The sequence below is a fragment of the Schistocerca serialis genome, chromosome 1, assembly GCF_023864345.2.
Source record: "Schistocerca serialis cubense isolate TAMUIC-IGC-003099 chromosome 1, iqSchSeri2.2, whole genome shotgun sequence".
NCBI classification, from domain to species: domain Eukaryota; kingdom Metazoa; phylum Arthropoda; class Insecta; order Orthoptera; family Acrididae; genus Schistocerca; species Schistocerca serialis.
Window position 1 is genome coordinate 163,003,338 of NC_064638.1, and position 8,062 is coordinate 163,011,399.

An 8,062-nucleotide genomic window follows, 5' to 3' on the forward strand; every position below is an offset into this window, starting at 1 on the left:
ATTTGTCTTCTGACATGCTTGATGTGGCCTGCAAAGCTTCCCCTCTTGTGCCACTTGCTTCATCTCATTGTCCTCAGCTATTCGTCGAATCTATTCCAATCTCTGTATTTCTCTGCCGTTTTTACCCTCTACAATTCACGAGGAGAACACGTCAAGGGCCATAGCCCGATTTATCAGAAACGTCGTAGAATTGAAGTGGAGCCAAAATAGTGAACATGTGTCTTGTTTTATCTGTAGATGCTCGGCCGTTTCTGAGAAAACGATCGTCAAAGTTTTCCACGTAATTGGGATGTGTTTTAGCGAACGATAAGCTCAGCTTACATGGTGGTATAGTAGCTAGCGTCGTGGCCTCTCGTGTTTTACGCCCCATGTTGGAAGCCGGATAACTTTTTTATTTATTTTCTTTTCATTTATCTACCCATTTCCGTAGAAGGTTACTATACGAATGCATCTTATCAAGTCAGGGGGCACAATGGCGTTATGTTAATCGTAAAATTACAACTGGATTTTGTTGTATCTTCCTTTGCACGCTTTATGGTTGTTTAGCGGGTACAGGAGCGCGGAAAAAACGCTGTCTGTGGACAGAGAATCCTGACATTAATTTATTCTAATTCTAATATCAAATAGTATAAGTAATATATAGCTTTGTTCGTTGTAGTTGCAGCCTTAGTTACTAACAGTAGATTTGAATGCTGAAATACACTGAAGTCCCAAAAAAACTGGATAGGGTGTGAGCATTCAAACACAGATATGTAAACGGGCAAAATACGGCGCTGCCTTCGCCAACACCTATATGAGACAACAAGTGTCTGGCGCAGTTGTTAAATCGGTTACTGCTGCTACAATGGCAGGCTGTCAAGACTTACGTGACTTAGAACGTGGTGTGATAGTCGGCGCACGAGGTAGCGATAAAGACCGGATTTTCCCGTATGACTGTTTCACGAGTGTACCGTGAATATCAGGAATCCGGTAAAACATCAGATCTCCAACATCGCTGCGGCCGGAAAAAGATCCTACAGGAACCGTACCAACGACAACTGAAGAGAATCGTTCAACGTAATGGAATTGCAAGTCTACCACAAATTTCTGCAGGTCCCAATGCTGGGCATCAACAAATGCGAACCATTCAACGAAACATCATAGATATGGCCCACTCGAGTACCGTTGATTACTGCACGACACAAAGCTTAAGGCCTCGCCTGCGTCCGTCAGCATCGACATTGGACTGTTCATGACTGGAAACATGTTTCTTGGTCTGACAGGTCTCGTTCCAAATTGTATTGAGCGAATGGACGTGAACGGGTTTGTAGACAACCTCATGAATCCATGGAAGCTGCATTGTCAGCAGGGGACTGTTCAAGCTGGTGTAGCCTCTGTAATGGGGAAAGTGCTGATAGAGTGATTAGGACCCCTAATACGTCTAGATACGACTGTGACAGGTACGTAAGCATCCTGCCTGATCACCTGCATTATTTCGTGTCTATTGTGCATTCCGATGGACTTCGGCAGTTCCAGCAGGACAATGCGACACACCACGCGTCCAGAAGTGCTACAGAGTGGCTCCAGGAACAGTCTTCTGAGTTCAAACACTTCCACTTGCCACCAAACTCCCCAGACATGAACATTATTGAGCATAGGTAGGATGCCTAGCAACATGCTGTTCAGAAGATCTCTCCACTCCCTTGTTCTCTTACGGATTTATGGACAGCCCTGCAGGATTCGTGGTGTCATTTCCCTCCAGCACTACTTCAGACATCAGTCGAGTCCATGCCACGTCGTGGTGCGGCACTTCCGCGTGCTCGTGGGGGCTCTACACGATATTAGGCAGGTGTACCAGTTTCATTGGCTCCTCAGTGTATGCCCGGATACAAAGGTTTGAAACTTATTCAGTCATCAATACAACAACTATTAGGTAGATGACCAGCTCTGACCGCTGTGAAAGTCTGTAAATGTTGTCAAAAGGCATCGAGGTTTGAACTTGAGGAGATCCGTCGATGGAGCTGCGGAGAGGCGATGCTTACATCTCACTGGCAGCGGCGTAATCGTTGGTGGCAGCGCCTTCGTGGCGCGGTGGCAGCTGTAGGAAACGCAATGGCGTGACTGGTGGCGCGCGTGTTATTGTTGCCGACCGTTTGGCAGCCGATACCGAGCGTTTCGCAGTAACTGTAGTTTTCAGAGGTAACAATCTTTTTAACTTCTCCTATTGTTACATTTCATTCTTATATCAGTTCTTAAATCATATCTTTTATTCTTATCTTTATTCTTCAGGAAGATTTGATGCATTCCCTTCGATGACACTGACCACAGAAACATTCGAACATACATATTCCGAACAACGAGACCAGCGCGGAAAGTAGGGTTTGCCACAGCGATATTTCTTCGTAGGGATCTAGAGAGATATAGATATGGGTAGATAAATGAAAAATAAAAATAAAAATAATCAGGTTTTAAACACGGGGCGCAAAAGTATAAAGCCACGATGCTAGCGAATGTGCCAGTGCTTCCGTTGTATAGTTTATTCACAAAAAGGCACATACAGTACCTCCATAATTTTGACGTATTCTCGGAAGTGGTAGAATATCTAGGGATAATTCGACATAATTGGTCTCTTATTTTGACCCCTCTTCCACTGAGCAGAGTTTCTGGGAAATCGTATTATGGTGTTTGCCGTGTTCTCCTCGTCAGTGCACTAACATGGAAAGTGTGATGCATGGACTGCTGTGCCCCTATATATCCATACGCATGTGACATTATGCGCTAACTAATATGTCCAAATCGCCGCGCTCATACCTAGGGCTTTGTTGGTGATAGAAAAATAGGGTCAAATGTTCTGCATAGCTCTTCGGCTAGGAACAATTTGTACACTCAACAGAAGGATCGCCTTACTGTAACTGTCCTACGTTACAAGACCGTTCGAATATTACACACTTCTTCCAGCTTAGAAAAATGGAGCAAATTGGTTGGTTCCTCTTGCATCCATGGTGTAGGCTTATGTAGGCAACGTTTAGTTTACGGGCGGATAGTGAGGAAACGCAAAAACCATGGTTTATGGGTATCAAAACTGATTCGTGGATTCCAATACAGCTACGTATAGCAACTGGCTGTAATTTTTAAAATATTTTCCTAAGATCGCGATCCCGAAAAACCTTGAAAATTTTCTTAATATATTTGTCTGTTTGCGAGGTACAGAGGCTCAAATTTACCCTACTTGTACATATGAAACACGTACGTAGTAACCGGTGTGATCTGAAAAAGTAGTTTATAATTTGACGTAGCACGGAGAAATACACTGTAAACTGCCTCCGTTATCATTAAAATGGTTCTGGGAACCCCATTTTGTAATACTAAAGCACACGAAAAATTTTTGTGCATGCAAAATCCTGTCTGAGGTGTGAAATTAGTTTTGCATTATTTCAATTTCTCGTAAGTAAACTATTAAAATTTTATTGGCCCACAGAATCCTTTTCGTGTGAATGTCGTCTCCTGCTGTGGCATGGTAAAGAAGGAAACCAACGAAAAAATGCTAGTTTCACAGCAGAGAAAAGACTGATATACTCCTGTTGTAGAAGACTCTGACTGAAATGTGGAGTACCAGCTTCCTCATTCTGCCTTCTTCAGCACCTTTAAAAATTTGGAAAAAATGTTGGCATGCGAACATAGAGGCTCTTTCTTACACTGAGAGAGTGAAGGTGGCAGTGGCAGTGGGAAAGAGACGGAAAAGTAACAAATACTGGAAGATAGAAGACAGTAGTTGTGAATAGAAAGAGCAAAGTAGACAATGGCAATGTGAGAGAGAGACACGGTGACAGTGGAACACAGGTGACAGTGACCGAACACTGCTAGGAATAGGGTGATGGAGACACTGCCAGTGGGAGACGAATAAAGACAAGGAGAAAGGGGAAGTGGGTTAGAGCCAGTGATAATTAGAGGCAGAGTCTATGACAATGATGACAAGGAAGAGAGAGTTACTGTGATAAGAGATAGTAGCAGTGGGCAGGATGAATGGGACGGTAGCAGTAAGAGAGAGAGAGAGAAAGAGTGAGACAGTGACATCGAGAGGAGACAGTGGTAGTAGAGGAGAACGGTGAAGGCTGTGGTTATGAGACAGGAGACAGTGACAGAGACAAAGAGATAGTGACAAAGAGATTAGGACAGTAAGTTGAGCTGAATGAGTGGATGTGTATGAGCGGCTTACGGCGATGGATTACTGGGTGTGAGCGAGTTAGAGGAGCTGATTGGAGTTAGAAGTAAGATTCATGTTAAAAAGAGTGTGAAATTGTTTTCGAGCCAAAATTATTGGGAAAATTTTTAAAGGTGCTGACAAGGCAGAATGAGGCAGCTGGAACCCCACTTTTCAGTCAGAGTCTTTTAAAATAGGAGTATATTAGCCGATAGGAGCGTTTTCCGCTTGTTCACTTACGAATATGCGGAGGGTCCATAGTAGATTCCTCGTCCTACATGAAAGTAAATGCAAATAAAAAATATAGAGCTCCATTTGCGTGTAAAGTTCGAATGATTTAACCGTTATTTACGTCCCGGCAGATGCGCACCACAGTTCGCGGGCCAGGTGCACCCTCTGCCTCACCTTGGAGGTTGTTTGTCAGTAGTCACTGATCTATTTACCGTCAAGCCTGCTGCAGAGCGTCGGTGGCCAAGCCGCGCTGATGCGTGGCGTGCGGCCATGGTAAGCATCGCAGCAGTCATAGGCGATCACGCCTATACGTGACACCACGCATGTAGTCTTTCACGGACGCTCCGTCTCGAAAGTCGGTTATGCTCCAGACTCTTACCGAGCGCCAACCGCCACGACTCTCCTTTACGGACCCAACGCCTGCCAGTGCTGCTGCCCGACAAAGTGTCACCTCCCCCTCGCCGTGAGGCTGTGCCGACGCTGATCTTCCGTCAGCCACTCCCGCGGACACCGCTTCTTAGCATCTGCATCTGGACTGCCCACGAGCTACCGCCTTGTGGAACCGTGTCGTTATGGCACCTTCCAGCTCGTCCGTTAACAGACCACGACGTCCAATACTCGTGAGACTGCGTCTTTGCTTATCTTCCCTCGTCCTCGCTGCTTCGACGTAAGTGGACTTCGTCCTAGTGAACACCTGTAAGACATCGTCAAGGATCGACATTTCACTTTTTACCAAGTTGTGTGGGCATCCTCCTCAGAACCTGTACTTATTTTTGTTCATGTCAATAAACAAACAGTTGTTATTGCAAAGTGTGTATTTCAGTTGCTGTTAGTCACAGCAAATGGTTCAAATGGCTCTAAGCACTATGGGACTTAACATCTGAGTTCATCATTACCCTAGACTTAGAACTACTTAAACCTAACTAGCCTAAGGACATCACACAAACCGATGCCCGAGGCAGGATTAGAACCTGCGACCGTAGCAGCAGCGCGGTTCCGGACTGAAGCGCCTAGAACCGCTCTGCCACAGTTAGTCACAGAACTCAGTCAAACGACACAACAAACTGTCTGACCATAGGTCCTACCGCTCAGTCCTTTCTTTTTGTCGGAGTTTTCCTCGTGTTCTTCGCCGACTCTGCGGAGGAAATCCCCATTTCATACCTTATCAGTCCACCTAATTTTCCACATCCTTCTAAAGCACCCCATCTCAGAAACTTCGATTCTCTTCCTTTTCGTTTTCTCCACCGTCCATCATTCACTTGCAAACAATGCTGTATTCCAAACGTATCTCATCAAAAAACGTTCCGCAAATTAGATACTCACAGAACATCGTTTGGCTGGGAATTCCCCCTTCGTCAGCTCTAGTGTGCTTTTAATACCCGCCTTTCTACTTCCAGTACAGCAGAATTCAATCGCTTTGTCCACTTCGCTGTCCCCCATTTTTGTGTTATGTTTGTCGCTAACCTCATTACTTTTTCTTTACTTGGTCTACTCTTAATCCATATTCCGCTCTCATTACACTGTTTATTCCGATCAACTGATCCTGTTATTCTTCTTCTCTTTCGCTGAAGGTAGTCAGCGAATCTCATCACCGATGTCATTTCAGCCTGTATGTGAATCCCTTGCTTGGATCTTTATTTTATTTCCACCATTGCTTCTTCCATGAACAGTTTCACTGGACGTGAAAGATACATCCCTGTCTTATAACCTTTCTAATCCAAACCCTTCGTTCTTCGTCTTCTACTCTTATTATTCGCTTTTTGTTCTAGTACTTATTGTCTGTCACACTTCATTCTTCATAACTTACTCCTATATTTCTCAGAAATTCGAACATCTTACACCATTTCGCATTGTCTAATGCTTTTTCCAGGCTGGTGAATCCTATGAACGTGTTGCATTTTTCATCAGGCGTGCTTCTAATAGTAAGTGTGACGCCAGGACTGCCTCTATGATGCCGTCAGCTTTCCTAAGCCCAAAGTGGTCCATAATTTTCTTTTCAATACTTTCGTGTATCATTCTTGTCAACAAGCTAGTTGAATGGGATGTTAAGCTGAGTGTGTGATTCTAACTCATATCTGCCCTTCCTATATTCAGGATCGTATGGATTTTCTTTTCCAAAAGTCTAATTATATGTTCCAGTCTTATAGATTCAACATACTGAGACCGGTTTTTTTTTCACAGACGTTTGTTACTCCATTTCAATGATTATATGACCTTTTTCTAAGTACGCCTTTCCTGCACTTTTTACACCATCTTTGCCAGTCCTTGAGCATATGGTGCATGCCATTCCGTATCAGCTCCTTGAGAATCGCCTCAGTTTTCTTGGGCATTGACCTTTTTCTAAGTACGCCTTTCCTGCACTTTTTACACCGTCTTTGCCAGTCCTTGAGCTTATGGTGCATGCCATTCCGTATCAGCTCCTTGAGAATCGCCTCAGTTTTCTTGGGCATTGCTTCAGAATTCTCAAATCAAATGTCTCGAAGCTCTGTCTTTAGTGATGAAAATAAAAGAAAATCACAGGGTGCAAGATCGCGGCTCTAAGGCGGATACAGCATACAGGTTTTTGTGGACTGGCAAGACAGCCAATCCACTAGGACGGGAGGCCAAAGGGCACGCGTTTAAGCTCACGCAGGATGGCGTGAGGTCTGGAACAAGACAAGGTCTTTATAGTAGCAAAAATAGTACGTAGCTTCTGGAATACTTAACTTTAATCCATAATTGGTGAACATCGGTCTGACGGTACATGCATCACAAGATGAATAGCAATTGATAATGGCGCCTTGTTAGGTCGTAGCAAATGACGTAGCTGAAAGCTATGCTAACTATCGTCTCGGCAAATGAGAGCGTAATTTGTCAGTGAACCATCGCTAGCAAAGTCGACTGTACAACTGGGGCGAGTGCTAGGAAGTCTCTCTAGACCTGCCGTGTGGCGGCGCTCGGTCTGCAATCACTGACAGTGGCGACACGCGGGTCCGACGTATACTAACGGACCGCGGCCGATTTAAAGGCTACCACCTAGCAAGTGTGGTGTCTGGCGGTGACACCACACAGGTAATATTAATTGAGCCAGATATGGCTTGACTTTATACTGAGGTGATAAAAATCATGGGATATCGATATGTACATATACAGATGGCGGTAGTATCACGTACGTAGAATATAAAAGGACAGTGCGTTGGCGTTGCTCTCATTTGTACTGAGGTGGTTCATGTAAACAGGTTTCCCACGTGATTATGGTCACACGGCGGCAATTAACAGACTTTCAACGCGGAATCGTAGTTCGAGCTAGACGCATGGAACGTTTCACTTGGGAAATCGTTCGCGAATTCAATATTCCGCGGACTACAGTGTCAAGAGTGTGTCGAGAATACAGAATTTCAGGAATTATCTCTCACCATGGACAAGGTACTGGCCGACGAGCTTAACGACCAAGAGCAGCGACGTTGGCGTAGAGTTGTCAGTGCTAAAGACAAGCAACACCGAGCGTAATAACATCAGAAATCAATGCGGGACGTACGACGAACGTGTCCGTCAGTACAGTGCGGCGAAATCTGGCATTGGTCGGCTATGACAGCAGACGATCGATGTGAGTGCCTTTGCTAACAGCACGACATCACCTGCAACGCCTCTCCTGGGCTCGTGACCACATCG